The sequence below is a fragment of the Pelodiscus sinensis genome, chromosome 5 (assembly GCF_049634645.1).
Source record: "Pelodiscus sinensis isolate JC-2024 chromosome 5, ASM4963464v1, whole genome shotgun sequence".
Classification (NCBI taxonomy): Eukaryota; Metazoa; Chordata; order Testudines; family Trionychidae; genus Pelodiscus; species Pelodiscus sinensis.
In genome coordinates this window covers 3,622,168-3,647,300 of record NC_134715.1, presented here as the reverse complement: position 1 = coordinate 3,647,300, position 25,133 = coordinate 3,622,168, and the positions used below count along the sequence as shown (strand labels likewise).

Genomic DNA, 25,133 nt, shown 5'->3' with positions numbered 1-25,133 from the left:
GCATTATTTGAAGAAAATGGTATAAGACTGTGTTTAGAGCCCAAAACTGACCTTTCATTGGAGGATGGAGAATTGTTTTCTTTGACCTCTGATGATAGGACAAGAAGCAATGGGCTTAAACTGCAGCAAAGGGAGGTTTAGGTTGGACATTAGGAAAAACTTCCTGTCAGGGTGGTTAAACACTGGAATAAATTGCCTAGGGAGATTGTGGAATCTCCATCACTGGAGATATTTAAGAGCAGGTTGGACAGACACCTGTCAGAAATGAGTTAGATGGTGTTTGGTCCTGCCGTGAGGGCAGGGGACTGGACTTGATGACCCCTCGAGGTCCCTTCCGGTTCTAGTGTTCTGTGATTTTGTTTTCTGGAAAGGAGCTCGACCCAAAATGTCTTTCCACTTACAGAAGAGCACATAACCATTAAAGCAAAACTGTGGAATTAAAGCATCATCTCAAAGATTCTCAGGTGAATAAACCAGCAGAGCTAATGACTTTTTAATATTCTTTTACGCCTTTAAGAAGTCTGCTAGCAGATAAGGAACACTGCTAGGTTTTCAAGTTCTATTAATACATTTGTTTTTCTCTTTATTTTACGCAGTCCCTCCAGAACAACTACCCAGTTGGTCTTATGTTGTATTTGCTGAAACATATTCAAGTAAATCACAGAGCTGTCTACTGGCTTAGGAAGAGGGTTGAAAAAACCAGCGAGTATAATACATTCCTATTCTTGCACAGCAGTTTTAGCCTGTCTAACCTGCTCTTTTTATGACTCAGAAGAAATTGTGTGATCATGGAGTTAATTTTCCTCAAATAAAACCCTTCAAAATGAAATTAAGCTACCGGGAATTGTGTGCAATAAAAATAAAAGCAGAATAATATGCTCATTTTAAGTAACTATTTCTGCCTGTAACTGAGCAGCGTAAATTACTTTATTCTTTTCGATCTTGCGGTTGAATATTTGAGGGATATTATAGCACTAGCTGGAAGAGTTCAGTGTTGCTTAAAATAAAATTGGAACATGCCCGTGGTTTGACACACAGTTACCGCCAAACACCTGAGGTAATGTTTTTATCCGTAGTCACACCTTTATTATAGTCTAATAATGAACAATTGTTCAAGACACCAGACAAATCTTGTGCCTTTGTAAAGGACGAGTTAAAGGATGGAATTAAAGGAAGATTATCCATGAGATTCAAAAACCACAAACTCTTCTAGACACTCCAACTGGAGTTTGGTCAGTATTCACATGTTTGAAAATAGCTGTATTTAATACTAGAACATGGGCCCGGCCTTGCTTGGCCCTCCAGGGCACAGGGCTGAGGTGTATGGGAGGTGGGGGTGCAGGAGTCAGGGCAGGGACTTGGGGGGCAGCTCATGGCAAGGAGCTGGAAGTGTTGGGGTAGGGGTGAGGAAGAGTTCAGGGCAGGGAGCTGTGGGTATGCAGGAGTCAGTTTGAGGATGTGGGGGCTCTGAGCAGGGGGTGGTTGTGGGGGGTGCTTGTGTTAGGAGAGCTAATGGAAGGGGGCTGTGTGGGGGGGTGCTGGAGTCATGTCTGGGGGAATGAGGAGGGTCTCAGGGCAGGGGTATGGGTGTATGTGGGGGATGTGTAGGACTCAGGGTTCTAGTGTTGAGGAAGGGCTAAGGGCAGGGGGCTGAGGGCGTGGGGGGTGCAGAAGCAGGCGGGTGCCATACTAGCGGGGCGGTGACTCTCCAGGGCTGGCTGCAGTGGGGGCCTCGCTGGCTGGGGGGTGGGTGGGAAGCTAACCTCCTCCCCTGCGGCCTCAATGGGGTTATAGCTGTCCTGGTGCCCACCTCTGGCCCTTTGCTGCCCCCCGTGGTCATTAAACAGTATAACGATCCCTGCTAGCAGCCTCCTCCCTTTCCACGGTATGGAAAACAATCCCATTCTAGGCTCACCCCATTGTCCTGGCACAACCAAACCCTGACCTTGCGGTAAGTTAGGATAGGAGGAAGCGATGTACCGTATGTGGTGGCCCTCGCTCTTACCATCAGAGAATTCTTGACCAGACTGGTGGATGGACAGACACACACTCTCAAATATCCAGTAGATAACGATCCCTGGTCATTGGACAGGTCTCTGCTCCTTCCCCACAGACTTTGCCCTGGCCTGGACCCAGCTGCTGCCGCAGCTCCTGAGAAGAGCACCCCACCCTCCTGCCGTGCCCAGGGGAGCTGACAGAGCCCCATGGCGATCTGGGGTGGGTCCCGGCTTTGCACTCCCCAGAAGGGGTGCGACTGGGGCAGCCAGGTGCTGCCTGGACAGCCTGGTGCTCCCCCTCCTGCGGCTCTGGAGTAGTGGTGGCAGCTGGGCGTGGAACACCAGGCAATTGCTCCCTGTTGGCGGGCCTGGACATACCCTATTCTCCTTGCTAGGCCATGGCCTGCCTCAGGCTCTCCAACCAACCAGGACAGACCCTCGTAAGCTCCCCCTCTCCCATCATCGAACTGACCACGAGAGGTGCCTCATTCTCCCCACGCTTGCTGCTCTACCTCCCGCTGGGACACGAGCAGAAGAACAGAGACTCCGCTACACAACACCTTCATCCCGCCTGCCGCCCGTGGAGAAGCACGCTGCCCTGCGTCAGGCCTTGCTGGCTTCTTTTCCTGCACCAGCGCCACTCAGACATTGGGACTGGATGCTGCTCTGCTAGGCAGAGGCTGCTTTTGGCTTTGTGTTTGAATCCAAGCAGGCAGAGTACGCTGCTGCCCTCCTTTTCTGTAAGCTAGCGCCGTACCGCAGGGGGGATATGTTTATGTCCGGGCTTAACACACAGGATGGGCCAACTTCTGTACGGCTCTATACCTTGCTTAGCCATTCACCATGGGTGCACAATGCTGTTAACTCAGAGGATGGTTGGCATCCATCCTTCCCAGCTGTAAATCCTTACCCAAGGTGCAAAGCAAGAAAAAACGAGACTCATCATATTCCAGTAGTCCTAGAAAATTACCCCTTTCTTTTTTTGGGAGGAGGAGGAGGCAAGAAATCGACTCATTATGGAAAACTATGTGAAAAGTAAAATCCACTATTACATTATTTTGCATTTAAATGCTTTACCTCAAGTGCACTAAAGATTTTCTGGTTAGCGTTTGGTTCAATGAATTTTCTGAGTAAGTGCCTGGGCTACCATTCCTGTCCCTTGGAGTCTAGACCTTATTTTTATGATGTGGTCAGCTGCTCAGCATACTTACGTGCCAGCGTGCTCTAGAAGAGCGATCAATTCCAATTACATTACCCTGTATTAGGACGTCAAAGTCTCCAAACTCGTAATTTTGTGATTCGGTGCAGTGATGAACACTGATGGGGTGACATTAAAGAAAAATGACTTTGAGTTATCCTACTCGATAGCGCAATGATCGCATCACCACTAATGAGATTAATGTTCACTTTTAGCTCTCCAGCTGCATGCACACAGGTTCTTAAATTGTCCCAGCTACCCACAAAGAACCCACCAAGGCTAGGAAAAAGGAGGCATGCATCCTGGAGAAGTCCTTTCAGCGCTCCTATGTCTTTTAGTGGTTCTTTTAAAAAACGCTTTCACCTCCTCCCCCCCTACAGAGTTCGCCAAAATAGCTGCGTAAATAGCATGTGACTCTAAAATTGGCTTCCGCCCCCGTGATTTATTCATCGATAATGTAAGCCTGACACTGTCACAACATAATCACCTCAGAGGTAATAAACAGTAGCATCAGAGAAAAGTTGAGGCCAATCCTGTATGAAAGGGCAAAGTATAGGAAAGATGGAAGGACAGTCCAGTCGTTAGGCCACTAAACTAAGACTTGGGAGATCCAGCTTTGGAACAGACTACAGTAGGGACAGATTTTTTTAAAGCTACATAGGTGCATCAAGCAGAAGTCAAAAAGAAAACAGAGTGTTAGGGAGCATTACAAAAGGGATAGAGAACAAGACAGCAAATATCTTATTGCCTCTGTATAAATCTATGGGACTCCCACATCTTACATACTGTTTCCAGATGAGGTCGCCTCATCTCAAAAAAGATATCTTGGCATTGGAAAAGGGTCAGAAAAGGAGCAACAGAAATGATGAGGGGTTTGGAATGGGTGCCATACCAAAAGAGATAAAGACTGGGACGTTTCAGCTTTGAAAAGAGGGGACTAAGGGAGGATATGATGAGCTCTATAAAATCATGACTGGTGTGGGAAAAGTGAATAAGGAAAAGTTAGTTACTTATTCCCATAACATAAGAACTAGGGCTCAACAAATTAAATAGGTAGCAGGTTTAAAACAAACAAAAGGAAGTTTTTCTTCGTGCAGCAGTTAACCTGTGGAACTCCTTGCCAGAGGATGTTGTGAAGACCAGGACTTTAACAGGGTTCAAAAAAGAGCTAGATACATTCCCGGAGGCTAGGTTGATCAATACTTACTAGCCAGGATGGGTAGGTATGGTATCCCTAACCTCTGTTTGTCAGAGGCTGGAAATGGGTGACGGGGAGGGATTACTTGAGGATTCCCTGTTCTGTTCACTCCCGCTGAGGAACCTGGCCACTGTTGGAAGACAGGACACTTTTGATCTGCTCCAGTATGGATGCTCTGATGCTCTTATGGTCAGTTATAAGCTTGGTGTCCAGTTTTGGACTGGAAAGTCCAGTCAACAGGGGACTTGTGCCGCATCCAGTCAGCACTGCAGACCGGACAGCCGAGTCTGGTTGCCACCGGAACCGCGATCAGCCTGTCCTGCTGGGTGGGTGGGCAGAGCTGGTATGGTCGGAGGTGGCAGGATCCTGATAGTGCTTGAGGAGCAAGGCCGGCAGCTGCCTGGGATGGCCCAACTTTCCTCGCCTCCTAGGGACCAAGCTCCTGGGACAACCCCCCCGCTCCCGGCCCCACTACACTTCAGTTGGGCTTGCAGGCACCACATCAGTTCCACCGTCTGCAGCTGAGTCGGGGGTGGGGGGAGGGCAGTAAGTAACCGGGCCTGTAGCGTTCGGTTAAAAAAAAAAGGAAAGATGGCGACTCGATTATGAGCAAAAGGGCCGGAGAGAGAGCAATTAGGACAGATACTGGGAAGTTCCCCCAGCAAGGAAGCCAGGAAGGGCCCTAAGCAGGTGACAGGGCAGTGTGGGAAGCCAGTATGAAAGAAAGCAGCCATGGCTACTATTTGGAATAACAGATGCCCCAGGGTCCTGCTAGTGGCCACAGAGAAGAGGCTAAACCCCAAGAAAGGGATAAATGTACAAAAAGCCTAGGGCTGAAACAGGCCCTGAGACAGGGCTGACGCTCTAGGCAAGAGCCGACCCTTTATTGGACTTTGCCATCCCGGAAAATTCCTCCATTGTACATTTTGCGTGACTCAGCTGGAGCCACTGAAAGCCCGCCTGACGAGGGGAACCATCCGGGGGTGAGGGGTACCTCCGAGAGAGAGAGAGAGAGAGAGAGAGAGCACAATTGCACTCACCCAGCGGTGGGGCCCACAAGAGGCGGTTGTGTACCATCACACGGCGTGCTCGGCTGTCCCAATCCCTTTACAATCTGCCTCAGTCTCTTGGCCTCAGTCTCCTGCCTGTCCAACGGGGATAATCGCATGGCCCAGCCTCAAAGAAACGTTGGGAGGATTAAAACGTTCACGCCTGCGAGATGTGCAGATCCTACAGCCGCGGGGGACACGCAAGTGGCTTAGACTGTTCCCGGTCCTCCAGGGCCCATTTGAGAGAAAGGAAGCTGGTGAAAATTTGGGGTGCTCTCCACAGACAGGTGCTAGAGAGTCGCCCGAGGCCTTCTTTGGCTCAGCCAAGCTTTTTCTTTACCCTTGGCTTTTCCGAGGAGGGACCAGGCCCGTCGCTGCAGGGAGGCATGCGAGGATGCCACCAGCTTCCTGCCTCCCTGTCCGGTCGTTTGCAGCCCTCTGGGAGCTCCGTTCTGTGGCAAAAAGATGGAAGCCAAGCGGCCATTCTTCTGGGTTTCTGTCAACAAAGACGTACGTGGCCTTGGCAAACCAGGGCAACGCCAGGCTGTGGGCATGGCCATTTCACCTGCGCCTGTAAGACCTTCACTGTATTCCCAGCTCTTCCCCAACCTGTGCAGTGACCCCAGGAAAGCCCCTTCCCCTCTCTGTGCCTCTCCCCAGATGCTATTGGGCTACAGAGATGAGGTTCTATGGCTTGTGCTCGAGAGGAAACTAGGCCCCATGAGCAAAATGGGACTGGGCGTACAAACCCGTGGCTGGAAAAGAAGGGGTTAAAGGGCTTGTTCGGGCCTTCCTGTAAGGCAGGGAGAGCTGGAGGAGGTGGGCAAGAACAGAACAGCTCAGCCAGAGGGGGAGGGAAATAGATCTTATCCCCCCCAACCCCGTAGAAGGGGACCCCTGGCGACTGGGACTCTACTGGACCAGCTGAAGGAAAAATGGGGGCTTGATGCTCTGAAAGTCTGTGCTTCACCTTGGCCTCATTATTTTGTTTAATGTCTTCGCTTTGCCCTTTGGGAGCAGGTAGGAGGTAACCCAGGGACGCAGCACCTTTGGGGAGCAGTCCTTTCATGCCTCCGCCCATCACCCTTGTTCGGACCCTGGGGGAGGGGACACACTGGGGCTGCCTTACCCACTAGGAGGGTGCAAGCCTACCTGGCCCGAGGGAATCTGAATGGGGCGGGGGAAAAGCCCCAAAACCGAGGAAGGAGGAACCTTGAGACACTCAGAGGAGGTTTGGAGGGGCTGGTCCTATGGCTGCAGCAATCTGTTTCCCCGAGGAAGACAAGGTGCTACCGGAATCACCTACCAAGCCTTTGGGCCTCGCTTCCTGCTCGTCAGGTTTGAGCAGCTTGGGGCAGATTCACCGTAATGCCGAGGCCAGACTTCAGGGAGGGCGGCGCGCTGGTTGCGGTTGGCCTACTCCATGCCCTTAATATCCGCAATTCAATAGTCCCGGCGCACACACCCAGCTCAACAGCCCGGGAGCGTTCCGGGTGGGATTCTCCTCTTGGGGTTCCAGGCATGAGGCGATAAGTAAAATATCACGGCCTTCCTTCCAGGCTGCAGCCGAGAGACACTTTCCTCCTGCTTCCCATATCGCACTGATTCTGTGGCTCATTCGAGGACTCCATTCTTCCAGGCTCCCCATGCAGCATCGACAAACTTGGCATTCAGATGCTCCCCTGGTAGAGGTATGTTGCTAACTATTTAATTCTGAATCATTTAAAATGTATACTGGCTCCTGGGTCTGATCAGTCCATGGCAGGTGTCTCTTCATCGCTTTTCTAAGCTGTTCTAGCACAGTTTGCTTGGGTTGTCTGCCCTAATGTTTTCGTTTTTCTGGCCATGAGACACCCAGTAAGATATCACTGCAGCTAAAAGTGTTCTATGTGTTTGCCACGTCAGTTTTCTACTGGCAGTACTTCAGTAACTTTTGGACACTGCAATTTATTTCTCCGGGTGCGTGTCAGACACGCAACAATCAGCTGAACGAGGTATCAATATGGACTGTGCATTTCAATAGCTGGGAGGCATCCCCATTTTCAATTCTGATTGGTCTGAATATTGTGCCTACAGTTTAGAGTCATTTTCTCTGACATAAATCGGGTGTTAGTACTTCCACACACGTATTCCGCTATCGATTTTCCATGTACGCCTTTGTATTGCAGCAAATAGACGTTACCTTGCCGGTCTCAGAATTACTTTGCTGCCTTAGTAGCAGAGCGCACACTGTGGTAGAGTTTACTCCATGAGAGTATGCATTGGACCAGATTTAAAAGCCTGATATGAGCATGCTTATTTGTTCCTAGAGAAGGGAGAGACGTGGATTGAATCTTGCACTGACTTTTTTTGCGTCTATTCAGTCGTGAGTGTCCACCCAATGGGTAGCTTTCCTGTGGGTAAACTGGCTTATGTTTTCCATCATTTTGAAATGCAAAGACAGTTCTGGAAGAAGCAGAGAAGTGGGCCAGAGTGATCGGCCAACATGATAAGGAACAAACAGATCTGCAGGGAGAGGCCAGGCTGTGACGGGCCTTGAAGGTGAGGTCCAGAAACTTGAACTTGAAGTAGTGAACAAGGGTAAAATCAATGGAGAGGGTCAATGGAATGAGGAGCAAGAAAATCTCCATTAATTTATTGGAACCTCCATCCAGGTCCAGGTCACACAGCTGGCAAAATGGATTCCAAGACTAGGCTGGAGAGAAATGCACCTAAAAAAAAATCACCCCCCCCCCACACACACACACGCACAACCCACCACACACAATCCCACCAGAAACTCACAAAGGGCTCAGGCTGTCATGGAGATCGATCAAGCCAGACAGTCAGCTGTCGCCATTGTTCCGTACACGAGCAGAGCTCCAACGCAACATGCACTGCAGTCGAGGGAAAGATTCCCTTTGCCTGGAACGGGCCTGGATTAGGCCCTAAAAGCATCATAAAAGGCTGAAGATGGGTGGGGTTGTGTGACCGGTGGGGGGTAGAATTTCCAATACAGCTAATAAAAATCTCAGCAACAGGCTCAGCCGGGCACCAGCAGGAGGCCTTTCCCATGTCTGTGTCTTTAATTTCCCTCTGAGGATGCTCTGTTCAGAAGATCAGCCATTAGTCTGACCTCTCATGTACTGCATCCTCTCTTCCAGCACGGGAATAAACAGGACTCCCCGGAAACTGCTCTCGTTTCTTTCTCTTCTGAACACAATTAAGCGGAACCAAGTCCGGTTTTTTCTCCCTCGACTATCGCTCTTTTGAAAACATTTTGGGCTTTCCATGGAAAGCACGTTTCATCCTTCTGCTAAACCAATCGAAGCGTGAATATTCCATGGAGAACCCAGATAATTACTACTTCCAACAATGCCTTGCTTTGGCTCGTAAGTATATGACAAAAACACTCAAAGGCCAGGACCGAGATCTGGGCCCTATTTTCGCTGCTTGCTATCTTTATACATAGTAAGTGAAAAATCCCTTGCTTATCATTCAAATAGACAATAAGTATGAAAAAAGGGAAACATTGCTGTTTTCATTTTTTAAATGGGAAACTAAGGCCCAGAGAAACTAAGGCTCAGATCCTCCAATGGGTGTTAAGTGCCTATTGGGATTCTGGGCATAAGTGACCTGGTACAGGTCATACAGGAAGTCTGAGGCAGAGACAGGAAATGAATCATGTCTCAGTATTTGTCCCATGCCTTGATCCATCCTTTCTTGCTTCATAGTTGTGAGTCTGTTGGTCAAAAAAGAAGACAGCTCCTGCACCACAGAATTTAGGATGAGGTTTTAAAAGAGATTTTTGCAATGGGGCTCCACCAATACCATTGGCAGAGAGCTGTATCTCACGCTGACCTGGAGCATGTATAACACAGAATACGGCTTCCCAGTTTTGCTGTTCCCATTTTTAGAAGAACAGGAGAGTGCAGAAGAGAGTCACAGCTGGAGAAAATGCCTTGAACATCTCAATCTGTGTAGCATAGCAAAAAGACCAAGAAATGACTTGGTAGAACCACCATCATTGGGGGGAAGTAGCCGAGGACTAATGGCCTCTTTAAGCTAACGAGGCAAGGCAGAACAAGCACCAGTGGCTGGATGCTGAAGCCAGACAGAGAAATAAGGCACCATTTTTAACAGCAAAGGTGGTTGACTGCTCGTACAAACTCACAAGAAACAGGGGAGACTATCTCTCAAGGTCTTCAAATTCAGCTGGCTGTGCCGGCGCTAACATGCTAGATAGGCCCATGAGTTAAATCTTTCATTGGGCCAACCCCAGTTGGTGAGAGGGGTGAGCTTGTGAGCCACACTGAGGTCTTCTTCAGCCCTGGGAAGGGAACTCAACAGGCCTCAAGGTGGGACGGATGGTTTGGCCTAAGGCATGAATATGCACTGTAAGAGGCTGGGCACGAGGAGGCGGTCTGTAATCGGGGAGGGGGGGTCAAGAGGTCAGAGTATATTGGGGGGGGTGCAAACTGGGTCACATTTGGCCCGTTGGACCCTTCAGTCCTGCCCCGAGTTCCCTCCGGGGAGCGGAGATACCACAGCCTCGCTGGGAAGAGCTAACCCAACTCCTGGGCAGTGCGGCGAGCATGGGTGGATAATCCCTCAGCTGCCCCCACAGCCTCAAGCTCCTCACTGCCACTGCAGTGTCAGCCCCAGCATACGGCAACAACGTCCGTTCTCTGAAGAGTTCTGAGGGTAGGTGACCCCCAGGAATGAAAGGGCCGAAGGGAGTTTCCAGAGGTGGCTGCAATTCAGTCACCTCTGGAATTCAATGAGTGTCTTTCCATTTCCTACCGTGACTACGCAGGAGGCCTTTAAGCCTTATGAAATACGAGAGGGCATTCCGCGATCACCAAGCACTAGGCTAAAGCAAGGTGGGTCGTAATTACAGCTGGGCAAAGAATTCACCACTGAGAATTTATTTGATCAATTTACTCTCCCTCCCCCATTTGTGAATTGTCCATTTAACTTGGCTCCCTGAAATAACCTCTGCCAATAATTCTCAAGCTGGCATTTGGTTCTGATCCAAATTTGCTGCTGGTGCTGGGCTTCACATTAAAAATGCAAGCAGGGTGATTGCCCAAAAGTCCCATGGCTCATCTCTGTTCCCGGCCTGGATTAGTGACCCTCTTGCAGTCAGATTGATAACGGGAACACTCAGCGTAAGCAAATTTAACATGAAATTTCCCCGCCTAGTCTTCAGGATGCACTTTAAACCCACTGGTTCTGTGACCCTTCCTCGGTTACTTTATCCTCCAAGCACATGCCACTCCCATTAATGACGCTCACATTGTGGAATGTGAATACAGTGAAACCTGTGTTATACGGCACACTGTTAACCAGAAAACTTTGTTGCCCCCAGACACAATACTGTCACATCTTCAAGCGCACAGGCCTGGCTTGGTTTACCATGATTGGCTTAATTTTTTATTTAAGAAGTACTAATCATCTTGAACTCAAAATAGAAATGGGAGATTAACTGCCTCACGCTAAAAAACTACCAATATTAAAAACTTGAGTTTTACTATTATTGTCCATTGGTTTTTCCAAGGTTGATGGGACCTTCAGATAATTGGAATTTTTAGATAACCAGAATGCCCTAATCCCCGAGCATGCCGGATAACACAGGTTTTACTATACAAGGGGAGTATGACACAATCCAAGCCCATGTTCAAAAACCAAAAGCCATTGAAAGACATTTTGGGCTGTACATATTACAGATGTCACAGCTGAGATATGGGCCATATAGTATTAACCCCCCGGAACAGCGCATAGTAAGAGACATGGATGGGGTCATGGCTTACAATCGAAAAGGATGACCGGTAGAGAAAATAAGGATGATTAATCCCATTTCTCAGAACATGAAATGGAGGCACTCCAATTAAATGATTTGCCCATCAAACTGAATCCAGATTTTCTGAGTCTTAACTTGAATTATAAATTAACTAGTAGCCAAAAGACCATGATGTGGCAGAGGGATCAAGTGATCCACCAGCTGGGTAGTCTTTCAGACAACCAATTAAGCCGGTGCCTATAAATCAGCTGTAGAGCAAGGCTAGTGATTGGTTGAGTTAACTGACATCACAATGGTCAAGGCCTCTAGACATGCAAGAGATATATTGCCTTACATAGTTGCGCACCACACAGGTGCAATTCATGACATCAAAATGGCAGAAAACGTAAAAAATGGTTGGGAAAGGCCAATAGAACTGCCCAATGATTTAACCTGGGGATATTCTCAACAAAGAAAGCCCTCAACCTTTCTTATAGCCGCTTTCAGTGCTTCACATGGACTCAAGACATTTTGCGAGACAGTGTGACAATCCTGCAGTTCTTCTGTTCACTTTTGTTGGCAGTATTTGCCACGATCTACCAGTAAAATAATGAAAGGTATCCACAAAGCCCATTTACTTTGCCTCTAGAACATCCTAGCACCTAAAAGGACATGCCGCAGCTTGCTATCGGCAGCCATTGAATTATTTAGTCATGGTGGTGACTGTCTTTGCTCCTCATTTCTTTCTGCTTCGAAACAGAGTGTGGAAAGGCATTGTTTGCTGATTCTAAATCAGTGCCCAGAAACCACTGCAAAATATGTCTTTCCATTTGGTGAGCCATCTCGTAGGACTAATCAGAGATCCATGTTTTATGGAGAAGCCAGCGAGGGACAAGGAGAAGCCAGCTACGGCATGAAGAGGGGACCTTCCTGTTTACAAACATCTCCCGTTCTCTCCATTTCCAACTGTGTCTTATTTGAAGTTATGAGCCATCGCGGCCAGTGTAAAAGGTGAGACTCCAGATCAAGCCATGCAGTAGACTTTTCATATTCTCATGGAAGAGATATTTGTCAGCCGAGAGAGAGACTTTGTGCTGGTTTAATGGTCAGCTTGGCTCTTTCTGGTGAGAACATAAACCATTCATAGCAGAAAGGAAGAAATGAAGGTCCAGAGCATAAGAATTCCTTCTTGCCTTAACATCTATTTAAAAAACAAACCCCAAACATATGATTCCACTTATTTAAAAATTTGCAAAAATATAGAGGCTGGTGAGTTTTTGTTGTGGGCATGAGCCAGGTCTCCTTTTCAGTTGGAAAATGATAGGGTGTTTTGGTGTAATTGGCTAATGGAAAAATGGGTACATAATTTTTTCACTTATTCCGTCAAGAACGGAAGTACTGAGAAGTGGACAACAGAATACTGCTAAAAGAACAATAATCAAGACACCTTTTCCAGTTCTACCTGGTCTTTAGACTTAAAAATCCCCCCACCAGTAAGTCAGTTGCCAGTAAGGCCAAGAAAATCACGAGAGGCATTTGTCGTGTTCTGTTAACATCATGTTGCTGCTCACCAGCTGGCAGCTTTCAGTACCGTGGCTGTCAGGAGCGTCATTGACAGCACATTTCAGCAAATGCCATCCATGTGAGGATGGGGGCAGTAAGGGATATAATTAAACAGGGTCATCTCGACTTTCAACTTTTCCTCTTCAGCTAGATCTAGGCAGTAGGACCCAGTGGTTAGACAATAGCCTAGAATTTAGAGCCAGTGTCAAGTCCTTGATTTGACAGTCTCCTTATCTTAGTGCAGGTGTCACTTAGCCACAGATCCCTGCCCCAGCCCAGAACTCGCACCCCACACCCAGCCCCCCACCCCAGCTCAGAACCTGCACCCCACACCCAACCCCCCCATTCCAGCCTAGAACCCACACCCTACACCCAGCCCCCTGCCCCAAGCCCAGAACCTACACCCCCTCCCACACTCGGCCCCCCCTTTCCAGCACAGAACCCACACCCAGCTCCCTAGCCTAGCCTAGAACCCACACCCCCGCCCACACCCAGCCCCCCATTCCAGCCCAGAACCCACACCCTCTCCCACACCTAAACCCTTTGCCCTAGTCTGGCCAACCTCTTCACCCACTCAAATCAACAAGAGCTTTACCGTGGATTTCACTGAGAGCTGATTTAGGCCAATGCGGGATGTTTTTAAAATTCCCGCCCCATTAAGGAGATCGTTACTAGCAGTCACGCCAAAGCTGCAGCTAAATTTTTTTTTTTTAAAAAAGCACACGACAAAGGATAGCCAGCCCTATTTCTTCAACACCACATCAACCCCAACAATTCACTCCGGCCTGGAGTTTCACAGCAGGTCTATTAAAGAGGAATGGCCAGGTGAGCCATTGCGGGAGCTCATGAAATGTGACGTGATTCCTGGCCTCCACTGAACAGCAGGCCAAAAGCAATGAAAATGGGGGAGATAGCACGCAGAACAGCTGCTTTGAGGCCCTTGGACAAGATCTCTGATTGTCCCTTCTATTAGGCTTATTATGAAAGTAGCTTCCTTCGTGCGAATGCCACCAATATCCTAGCCCTCTAATATTGGATAGGACGTGATATCCATTCATTCTCTATAACCAGAGCACTTTACATTAAAAAAAACAAAACATTTGCCCAAGCAACGGAAGCAGCATGGTTGGAGGTATGAAAATTGCTTGTCTAGTCAAAAGACCTGATGCAGTCAGGTTAACAGACGCTGATCTTCCTTGATATTAAAATAATTTATGCTAATTTGTGCCAGCCGGTGGCTTGGTTGCCTTCTGCTACTTGTGACCACTGCGTCTGGGAAATTATAAATGTCCCATTGTCCGTGGATTTCATTTTTCGGGTTCTGTTTCTAGAGTGCTAGCCATTGAAAAGTCAAGTGTTCCAGCAGAAAGCAGCATTTTTAGTCCTACTGCATGATCCCGGAGGGATTTCCACTACCTCTGTGGGTGGACGGCACTTTACTGTTTAGAAGTTGTGCGTGGGATTAAGCTATCACACACCAAGAATGCTAATTCGTTCCAAAGAAACAAAAGGAGAGGCTGAGCTAGGAGGATGGTAGAGTTCTATTTTACAGGCTTTGGCGCCGGGAGGGCTGGCTAGCAAACAAGAAATGGTCATGAAATAGAACGAAGGTTTCAGAACGGGTTTTTGTTCCGATGCAGAATGAAACTGACTTACTATAAAAACAATTGAGACTAGAAAGTCTGACCAGGCTTACGGCTTCGGCCCCCGCCCAGGTAGTGCTGTGTCCAGGAGCCATGAACCATTTATATAGGGTCCTGATGCCTGAGCCACCGTCTGGAAATTCAGTGGCAAGGGTAGCAGGATATAAATAGAAAACGGCCAGAGGCAGCCCGCGGGCGGCTCAAAGCATTCGATGGGCCGCATCTTGCCCAGCCCTGCCCTAACCATGATCTTATAGGCCAGGGGTGGCCAACCCGTTACAGACAAAGAGCCAGAATAATGGCGGTGGATACAGCTGGTCCCCAAGTTACGAACGAGTTATAGACCAAGTGTTTGGTCCGTAACTCGAAATGTTCGTAAGACAGATCCCACTGAGTTACATTGCAACCGTGCTTTTCGTAAGCACAGGTCATGTTCGTAACTTGGGGACCTCCTTTTACAACCACTTAATGGGAGGTTTGGTCATAAATGCGAACAGTTGTAAATCGACCATTTGCAACTTGGGTACCAGCTGTGCAGCACAAAGAGCAAAGGGGAAAAAAGTTGAGGGGGTGGGATTGGGGGGAGGGGAGAAAAAAAAAAAAGCATTCCCAGCTGTTGCCCTTTTAAGAGCAGAGAAGGCATTGCCCTTTGAAGGTGGCCATTTTGAAGTCTGCATGGGACTTTGTGACTCCAGCTCTGTCTCTTTCAGACAAACACACTGCCTCTTTCAGAGCCGCGGGTGCGGGAGCCGCAATTTTTTCTTTGGGTTGGCCAACCTGCTATAGGCTCTTCTAGGTAGTGTGTCAAATTAAAACTTTGTTCCAACGGGTACACTCCCGTGTAATGGCAGGAAGTTGTGTCGAAAAGTTTGGGACCCGCTCAGGTCTGTGGGATCGATTGTGGCCGTGAGAGGTAGCTTTGCCTAATGGGAGCTGTGCCACGGAAGGAGCACTAGAAGCCGAGCTGGATGACATTTTCATCTCTTGTTTTTTTTTTTTTTTTTTTTAAGGCTTGCTGCTTCTGGCCCAGTTTCCAGCACTGGGATGCCCGAGTCCTACACACCAAACTAACACAGAAAGCTGGGGTTTCAGAGGGAGCACAAGGAATCCCTGAGCCAACCCCTCTCTTTCCCCACCCAAGGGTGATCTTCCGGTCATCCTGCCTCCCCTAGCAGACACAGTGAAGACCCACTCTGGATATGCTGAACCTGATTTAAAGAAGCAGAGTTTAGCTTGCGGTCTGTCTCACTGATTTGTATTCTGCAGGCAGTGGAGGGTTCTTCCCCCACCCCTTCCTAAAATAGCGTGTTATCGGACAAGATCTTTTATTGCAGCTGGTGAATCAGCGTTCTCCATACCAGGCTGAATTACAAACACAAACATTGCCCCTGCAGGAATAGCTGGCGTGGGGGTAGTGCTTCATGATCCACCTTCTTCACGCCTCTTAGGCCTGTTGTATTGCCGGCCTGCATCTGTGTCTCACTTCAGTCCGCCTCTCCTCTACATGTCTCCTGGGAGGAAGAAAAAAATCTTTTCCCACCAGCACAAGGCGAGCAGGGCCCGTAGGCACCGACGGAGTGGCTGAGATTCTCACTTCCTTTTGAAAACCCTCAAGTGTCACTTGTCCTGGGATCCACAGGGACTTCCTTGCTGGGGGTAGGTGGGACAGCTCTAGCGGGAAATAGCTCGCTGGCTCTCAGAAAGAGATCAGTGCCAGCTCACCTGCCTTAGAGAATGCACCAATCTCAAAACTCTACCGGAGACGCAAAAGGCAGACCTTGCTGTGGGAAGGCCACGAGACCCCAAAGAGACCTTTCCAGTACCGACATCCTCAACCAGCCATCTGTCTGGTGTATGGGGCACATTTTCTCTTCTGATCGTCCTGCCCATACCGTGCGGGAACCTGTTAACATTACAAATGGCGGCTTTACTTTGTACGGGCTTTCCTGGTCCATCTTGCAAACGGGACGCTGTAGGGAAGCAGGCTGTGAATGCTGCAGGCAGCCAATCGACAGGAGGAGGAGCTAGGTCGGTGTGCCGGAGGGTGGAGCCTGACTTGTCTCTACGTTTTGCGTTCTTGTGCATTACCGGCTCTAAGCAATGAAGTTTACATTGCAGTCACCCAGAAATAGTATCTTGGGCGTTCTCAAGTTCTGGGTGTCATGGGCATAGCTCTGGCAGGGTATGGGAGAGGGTTACCAGGGCCCCAAGTAACTGCCGGCCTTCCTTGTGTTCCCAGTGGTGTTGGAGATGAGTTGTCTGAACTCCAGGGCCTTATTTTGACAGGATGCCATGCAGCCTAAGAGGGAGAGCATGATTCTTTGCTCATGGTGCCCTTAAAACTGTCCTTCACAGTCGCGCTCCCAGTCCCATGGTACCCCCATGGGTCTTAGTTGCCCCTGGGGCAGATGCAAGGCCGTAGCTGCACATCTTGTGGACTGAAGCTCGTGCCTACAGTAGCTTTGCTGTGACTTGAAGGCCTGAAATCATGACTGAGGAATTCAGTCAAGCAGAGGGAGGTCACAGGCGCAGGTGGGGTTCTGGAGCCGGCAGGGTGCAGGTCGCACTAGATCTCCCCATTAGGCCCTTCTGGACTTCTAGCCTGAGGCTGTGTCTAATCTCATGGACACTGCAGCTGGCACCAGCCTTGCCTTCCCTGCCCACGGACTCCCAGCAGAGATGTTGAGGCCTTCGCCTGGACCAGAAGAGTAAGCGATAAGGCCCAGATTCAAACGAGTAGGTAGGCACCTACGGTCCCGTGATTCCAATGGAAGTCGGGGGTCTGAATACCTTTGTGGATCCGGGCCCAACTGACTCCAGGAGGAGCAGCTGCATGCAGAGCTGTGAAAATAAATTCAGACACTACATTTAGGTGTCTAACTTCAGCTTGAAAATTTCGGCCTACGTGGGGTGCAGCCACCTCTCCCTCCTCAATGCGGGGCAGGACAGCCTGAAAACGCCAAGCAAATGTTCCTAACCAATCAGCCACTTGGATAAGAATTCCAACTGGGAAGTTAAAGCCTAAAGTTTCTTGACTAGCTACTCAACATCAAACAAGAGGCCAGATCCTTAACAGGTGTAAATCAGTAGAGCTTGGTGACCTTCAGAGGAGTGACCCGCTATGGAGCAGCTGAAGATCTGGTCCCATATCACCAAATTATGCCCCCTACTATGAATATTAATCCCACCTGTTGCTCCCACTCCAGCTAAGTCCTGGCATCCCTGTTTTGTTGTCTCCCTCCTAACTGTGTCAGCCCTCAGTAAGGGGTGGTGTGCACCTACATTGCCTCAGGAGCAAAGTACCGACAAAAAAATGTGGCTCCCATTAAGAACGGTCACACTGGGCCAGACCAAAGGTTCTTCTAGCCCAGTATCGGGTTTTCTGACAGTGGCCAATGCCAGATACTCCAGAGGGAGTGAACAGAACAGGGAATCATCATGTGATCCCTCCCCGGTCATCCATTTCCAGACAAACAGAGGCTAGGGACACCGTTCCTACCCATCCTGGCCAATAGCCATTGATGGACCTAACCTCCATGAATCTATCTAGCTTTTTTTTTTTAACCCTGTTAAAGTCCTGGTCTTCACAACATCTTCCGGCAAGGAGTTCCACAGGTTGACATTCCTGTAGAGTCTGAGTACCTCACACCGAGTATGTAGCCCTCACATTCCTCATGAGATGGGGGGGGGTGCTGTTATCCCCATTTTAAAGATGGGGAGCTGAGGCACGGAGACTTACTTGCCCATAGTCACACAAGGAGTCTGGTGAAGCAGGAACTTGAATGGAGGTCTGAGCCCTAGACCAGAGCCCTAACCAGTGAGAAATCCTTCAACTTGTGAGGAAATATTTTAGTTAGCCTGTCTGAGGAGGAGCGTAGTCTTAGCTCCCTGTGGGGATTGGAGGGACATGCATCAAACAGGCGTCTAGACCCCCTTTGGAGTGTTACACACAAGCCTTCTGAAAAGGCCATGTTTCATCCCAGTTTGGCAGCCAATTAGAAGGTCAACAGAAGACTGACAGATCGTGCCGGAGGCTCATGTGGCAGCAGTGATCTGCATGCAGATCGCAGGCGTCGGCTGCAGATGTGGGGCGCGCACCGTTGCTAACAGATGTATAATCTGATTAAATATGCAAGGCAATGATATTGTCAAAACCCATTAATCACTCTTTCAGGATACATTAGTGTCGGCTTTCCTGACAGCTGTGCTGATTGTCTTGGCCATGCAGGTATTGCTGCTCTTCAAAGTTACCCGAGTCTCAAAGAGAAAGCGCGACCGGCTGCCAAACGTACTTGGAATGCGGCGGGAAGAGCGTGGTCCAAGTTTGTCTGGGATACACGGCAGCAGACGTCTCTGGGCTAGCTGGGGGATTCTATTTTAACCCTCTACCTCAGAGGCGGGGACCCTACAGCCTGCAGGCTGAATCCGGCCTGCTGCGTCCAGCAGCATGTCACCGTGCCGTGAGCTGGAAGCCCTGAGGTGCAGGAGTCAGAGAAGTTCCGTGTCCTGCCCCCTGCCCTCAATTCCAAGTCTGCAGCTCCCCTTGGTTGGGAACTGTGGCCAATGAGAGCTGGGGGGGGGGGGGGTAAGGAGGGCGACACCTGTAGGAGCCGGCAGAATGCCCTGGGCAGAGCCACCTGGTCACTCCGCCGAGGGGTCGGACATGCTGGCCACCTCGGGAGAGGGGCAGAGCCTGCCCTAGCTTCACTGTGCTGCTGACAGGGTCAGGCTGAGGTAAGTACCATCCAGGCAGGGCCCATGCCCCTCATGCCCTCTTGAACCCTGGACTCCTGTCCCAGTCAAGACCCCCCCTTGTACCTGAACTCCTTCACAGACCACACCCCAATTCCTGCCCCAGCTTTGAGCCCCCCTACATCCCTAGCCCTACCCAGGTCCTGTATCACCTCAATTCCTTGCTGCAGTGCAGAGTCCCCTCCTGCACCCTGGACCCCTCATTTCTGGCCCCACCCTCGAACCCAGGGGAGGCCAAACCTGTGCCCTGCTGTGGGGCTCCAGCACCAAGCACCGGCTCACCCCGCTGTGGAGGAATCTCCAAGCCCCGGCACCCTCCACAGAGATGTGTGGGACCATGACTTTTCAGTGGGCCAATGGCCTCTGATGGAATAAAGGTTCCCCACCCCGCTCCGCTTCCTAGACCTGTATGCAGAACTATCGGGGCCCTGTCAAGGCGCGCACGCACATTTGGAGGAGAGCCAAAAGCATGGCCACACAAGGCACTAAAAGACAACCCTAGTGGCCCCCCAACAGAGCCGTGGCACAGCCCTTCCATCACCGAGTAAAACCTTGTCTGGATCAGAGAGTCGGAGCGCCGCCCACCTACGAATGCAAAAGGAAGCGAGGGCCCTCCACACCTAAGGACTTTAGATTTTAACTGCACAACCGACAGCCTGCGTGAGCCCCTGGGCAAGGCGTGGGGAGATCCAGCCCCACACTCGTGGGAGGGGCGGGGCTCAGGGCAGAAGGGGCTGGGCCAAAGGCAGCTGGCCCAGAGCGCACCTTCCCTCCAGCCCTTAGCATTGCCTGGAGCGTGCGGTGTGGGGCTCTGGCGGCGATTTAAAGGGCTCTGGTCACCGCCGTAGCAACAGTGGAAGCAGATGGAGCCCTGGGCCCCTTTGAATCACCAGCCCCCAAGACAAATTCCCTTTCCAGGCCCTCATCCCCCTCAGCCGGCCTGGGTCTTAAAATCACATGGGCCAAGAATAAAGTTGGTACCTAAAACATGGCTGTAGGCGCCCAAGTGTGGAGACATTTTTTTTTTTTTTAAAAGGTTGAGAATTCCTTGCCATCCCTAGCAGCTGTGGTGTGGTCAGGCCCTCATGGTGTAAGGCGGGGCTACTCAACATTGGAAGCCACGCTGATACGCTCAGCACATGCCCACGGCCACAATCTAAACCTCATTCCAGGAGGCATAATGGGGCGGTTGACAGCTGATGGGCACAGCGCGGCGGCCATTTTGACGTAAATGGAGCGGTGATTATTTAAATCGCTGCTTCATTTCCCTATGTCTAGAAACCTCATCCACATGGCTCTGTCGACGGAGCCGTGTAGTCTAGACATACCCTAGGGCTGTTGTTACGTCCTGTGTCTCCTCAGTGACCATTTCTTGGTGGTAAGGCAGTTTCTCCTCAGAAATAAAAACATCTAAATGAGAGCAGAGCTACCTTTTCCCAGCAAACCATGCTGCTTGTACGATACCAGAATGTTTGATACATTCAAATGCTTTGCTCAGCTGTTGATTGTGAAAACTAAGAACAAGACTGAAGATGCTAATACTGTTTTGACAGGTTCTTCGGTGAAACATTGGAATTGGTTTGAAGTGCCTGTTTGTTTTGAAATTTCCTTTCATCTCTAAAATACCAGAAGTGTTCCACGCTCAGTTTAAAAATTCAGTACATTTCCAGTGGAATCAAACACTTTTGGACCTGAGGCATTTTTTGTTTTGAGTCACTGAAAATGTTCAATAAATTGTTTAAAAGAACCCCAAAATATTCTGAAAATGTGGGAATCACCCATGATCAAAAAAGTATTTTGCACACCTCTAGTCTAATTGTTTGAGGATCAGAAAATGTTGGTCCCTAAGAGCATGTCTACACATATACTGCGGCAGCAACACCGCTTCAGTGCATCTGGTGGAAGTTTGAGCCAACACACTCTCCTCCCTTCCCCAGTAACCTCAGCCCAACCAAGGGAAAAGGCAACATCTTGGATCAGATGCATTCCCAGATTCCTAGAGAAGACTTCTCCAATGCCCCACACAGAGGGAGGATGGGGTGGAGTCCAGTAGAACTCCACAGCAGAGCACCATGGGAGAAGTGGAGTAATTTCCCCAACACTTATCTGGGAACTGAGATGGCAATAAAGCCACTTGACAGCAGCCCCCACAAGGTCCAAGCATCACAGCTTTTAAGGCAGCCAATAGTTAACAATACTAGTACGGATGCTCCGATCTTCATTGGTCTTAGAGGAGATCAGCCAGTCAACAACAGTACCCAGGATGACAAAGGGACTCAAAGTTCTCTTGATGTGATCTTGTTACATAAATCATTAACACCACAAGTACCGGTCTGCAAGGAGGTCACATGAGGGTTTGCATTCCCTGGGCCCAGGAAGGACAGCCACCAGGCACTCAGTCCCCTGGAAACAGGGACAGGTGGTGTGTGGAAAGAAAGCCACACCCAGGCCTGAGACACTCATGTTTATTAATTCAACACACTATTGGAAACCAAAAGCCTTGTATTATCTGGGAACTAAGGGTATGTCTACACAGCAACACTATTTTGAAATAACTAGCGCTATTCCGAAATTACTTAGTCTGTGTCTACGCAGCCGGCAGTTATTTCGAAATAGTGTCAAAATACCGTCCAGCTGGAGGACCTCTTACTCCAACCCCGGTAACCCTCATTGTACGAGGAGTAAGGGAAGTTGGAGGAAGCGTGCTCTGTTTCGAAACAAGTGCTGTGTAGATGCGCCCAATTTCGAAATAAGCTACTTTGAAATAAGATACGCAATTGACGTAGCTCAATTTGCATAGCTTATTTCGAGTTAAGCCCTGCAGCGTAGACACAACCTAAGATAGCAATAAAGCCACTTGGCAGCAGCACGGCCCAGCCTCCACAAGCTATTATAGTTACAAATATTAAAGGAAAAATGTACAGAAAAAGTGGCCAGTTACATTTTCCTGGGGTATAAACGGATGGTGGCTCTCTCCTATGAGGCTCTATCCCCTCACAATAAGACACACACACATCCAAGTTTTAGTTTCTTCCAGTCACCATTGCATTTCCTCAATATCTTGTGCAACTCCTCCAAAACGCATAAATAGGTGCCAGTTAACAGATCTCGGACTTCAAAAGTTATTTTCATGTTATTTCTCATTTCTAACTGGTGTATTACAAATAATCACATAGCGATCATGCATTCATCCAGATCGCTTTTACCCCATATTGGGGGGGGAGGGGGAAAAAGCTCCTAGTCGCTCCTTGACAGCGTATTGTACATATGTGGTCCTCCAGTTTTAGCTCATCATGTGCTTACTACCTACCTAGCGTCCAATATAGCCAACAGCAAGCATGTTTACTGAACGCAGCACCACACATGGTTGGCTTCAGCTTTGACAAGTCAGCTTCATCTTGATCTTTCCAAACGTTTGTTCAGAATGACCCATGCGGACAGTCCCCAGTAGCAGGGATGCTATAGAAATGTTGGACCAAAAAGGTTGCCAAGAAGTCAAGTCCTGCAGCGAGGTAGGACATGGTCAACCTACATTATCCCTGACAAAATGGTTTGACCACTGTATTCTTATCCTGCCAATGACTGGGATCCCACAACCTTCCCTGGCCGCCAAGTTCAGAGCTTAACTACCCTTGCAGGGAGGTTGTAGCTATATCTTCTCACCTAGTTCTCTCTTGCTGCAGATGACTGAAGGTAGGACAAGAAGCAGAAATGGAACACAATAGATCAGTCAACATGTGTGAAGACTTTTCAAGGCTCTCCTCCATCCTTAGGTTTCTTCCCTCAAGACTTAAGATGTCTTGTTTTTCCCTAAACTTTTCCTCGTAGGTCAAATTTTCTGAAAAGTTTTCTTGTTCTCATCTGGAGACTCAAATTTTGTCCACAACTTTCCCAAAGCATATCACCCAGAACTGGACACAGTACTCCAGCTGAGACCTCACCAATGCCGAGAGGACCAGGCAAGTTACCTTACGGATGATCCTCTGTTACTACAGCCTGGAACGATATTTGCAACTATCACACCGATGACTCAATTTGTGATCCACTGTAAGATCCTTTTCAGTAGTTCTGTTACTTAGCCAGTTACTCCTCATTTTGTAGTTGAGGAGTTGATTTTTCCTTTTTAAGGGAAGCCCTTATCCTTCTTGAAAGACATCTTGCTTAATTCAGACCAATTCTAATTGGTTAAGGAAGTTCTGACTTCTAACCCTGGCTTCCAAAGTACTTGCAACCCCTCCTCGTTTGGCATGATCATGTACAAAGTTTTATACACGTACATGCTTTCCACTCCATGACCCCAACTATTGGCTAGTATTGGACTCAGAACTGAGTCCTGTTGGGGCCCTACTAGATACACTGTCAAACTGGGAGGGAGCTATTGGTCACTATTGTGAGTAGTGTCTTGCAACCAGCTGGGTGCCCATTTTTCACAATGTCATCTAGACTTCATTCCCCTAGATTGAGACCATCATGGGGGACTCAAAACCCTTATATAATAATACACAAAGATGTCCAAGTTGACCCTTTCTACTAAGGCAGTAACCCCATAGAATAAAGAAATTTGGATGTTTCACATGATTCGGCCTTGACAAATCAATGCTGGCCATGTCTTATAAGCACACAGGAGCTTATAAGTGGATTGTTTGATACCTGGAAAGAGAACAGACCAAGGTATTCAAGTTAGACCGATTGGTCTATATTTCCCCAGGTCCTCTTGCTACTTTTTAAAAAGGGAAGAAACATTTGCCCTTCTCTAATTCTCTGGGACCTCCCCAGTCCTCCGTGACTGCTTCAGTGAAGTCCCCTAGGATGAATTTATTCCAGCCCTGCAGGCTTGGGTACGTCCAGCCCATTTCAATATACTTTAACCTGGTTGCCCAAATTTGGAATGTGTTCTTTCCCTCTGACTACATGGAGTTTCTGATCACCGTTAACCGTTCCAGTGGAGACCGAAGCAAAATAAGCATGAAACATCCTCTGCCTTCTTGATGTCACCATGTGGCAGCAAAGGCAAGCTAATAAGTGACCTACACTTCCTCTTGCTCCCAAGATGGATGGATCTGGGAAATACAATGGATCTTCCACAACAGAAGAAATGGTGGAAGTTCTCCCTCAGTCAGGTGGGGTCACATCTCCCCCAGACCTCAAGGGGGCAGTAGCAGATCAGATGTATTGCTAGCCCTTCCCTCCACCCAGTCCCGTCTGACAGGAGCTGCATTGCCTCTCCCGTGCCGAGTTGCAAGACGGTAAAGCAGCTATTCTATTGCTGCCATGTACTGCCCAACCTGACGTTCTCATTTTAGGAGATTGTGAGAATCATGATGAGGCTTTCAAGAGGAAAGTATTCCTCCCTTATCTGCTCCCTGCCAACGTGAATTATAAACCTCACTTGGGTCTATAATTCACGCTTCACCAGAATCGTGGATTGGAACCACAGAATCCACTGTCCATACTAGTGTCTCTTGTGAGCTAGTTTAAAAAGGGACGTCATAGCAACGTAAGCAGTAGCACCAAATGCGCTGGCCAGGGCAGGCTGCTGTTCCCGGACTAGCACCGCAGAAGCGGAATCACTCCCAAAAAGGATAATGTGGCTTGACGCGTCGCTAAGCCGCAAGCCACTGAACTGCACAACTTGGAGGCAAGCAACCAGGCCGTCGGTGTGAGACTGTGTACAGCAGCCGCGCTGCACCTCCACACAAGGAGGGTCATCTATAATTAGAAGCCCGACTCTCAAGCATGCCGACACAATCTTAGCACGTCTGCAGCACTTAGTCAATGATCGGAAGACAGATCAGGCGACCCAGAGCGCATGCACCGTGCTAATGTCAAGAGGCTAATTGCATGCCTCAGGCATGCGTCTTAGAACGGGGACACCTTAACCTGCACTTGCAGACGCCGTCAGCAAAGGCACTTCAACTGTTTTGTGTTGCTTTATTTGCCACACGTCCGCCCGATTTCCCAGTTTCATGCCA

The 25,133-nt window shown here is 49.0% G+C and overlaps 1 long non-coding RNA gene across 2 annotated transcripts in view; it reads right to left on the bottom strand.

Moving 5' to 3' along the window:
• LOC142829391 (uncharacterized) overlaps positions 1 to 25,133 on the bottom strand; it is an 86,896-nt gene that overhangs the window by 43,353 nt on the left and 18,410 nt on the right. The window contains exon 3 of one of the 2 annotated variants that reach the window (XR_012903782.1): positions 15,075 to 17,250. The exons of the other annotated variant lie outside the window; for it this stretch is intronic. This is a non-coding gene — a long non-coding RNA (uncharacterized LOC142829391). Of the gene's footprint in view, positions 1 to 15,074; positions 17,251 to 25,133 lie in introns of those variants that run through there. 2 annotated transcript variants of the gene reach the window in all.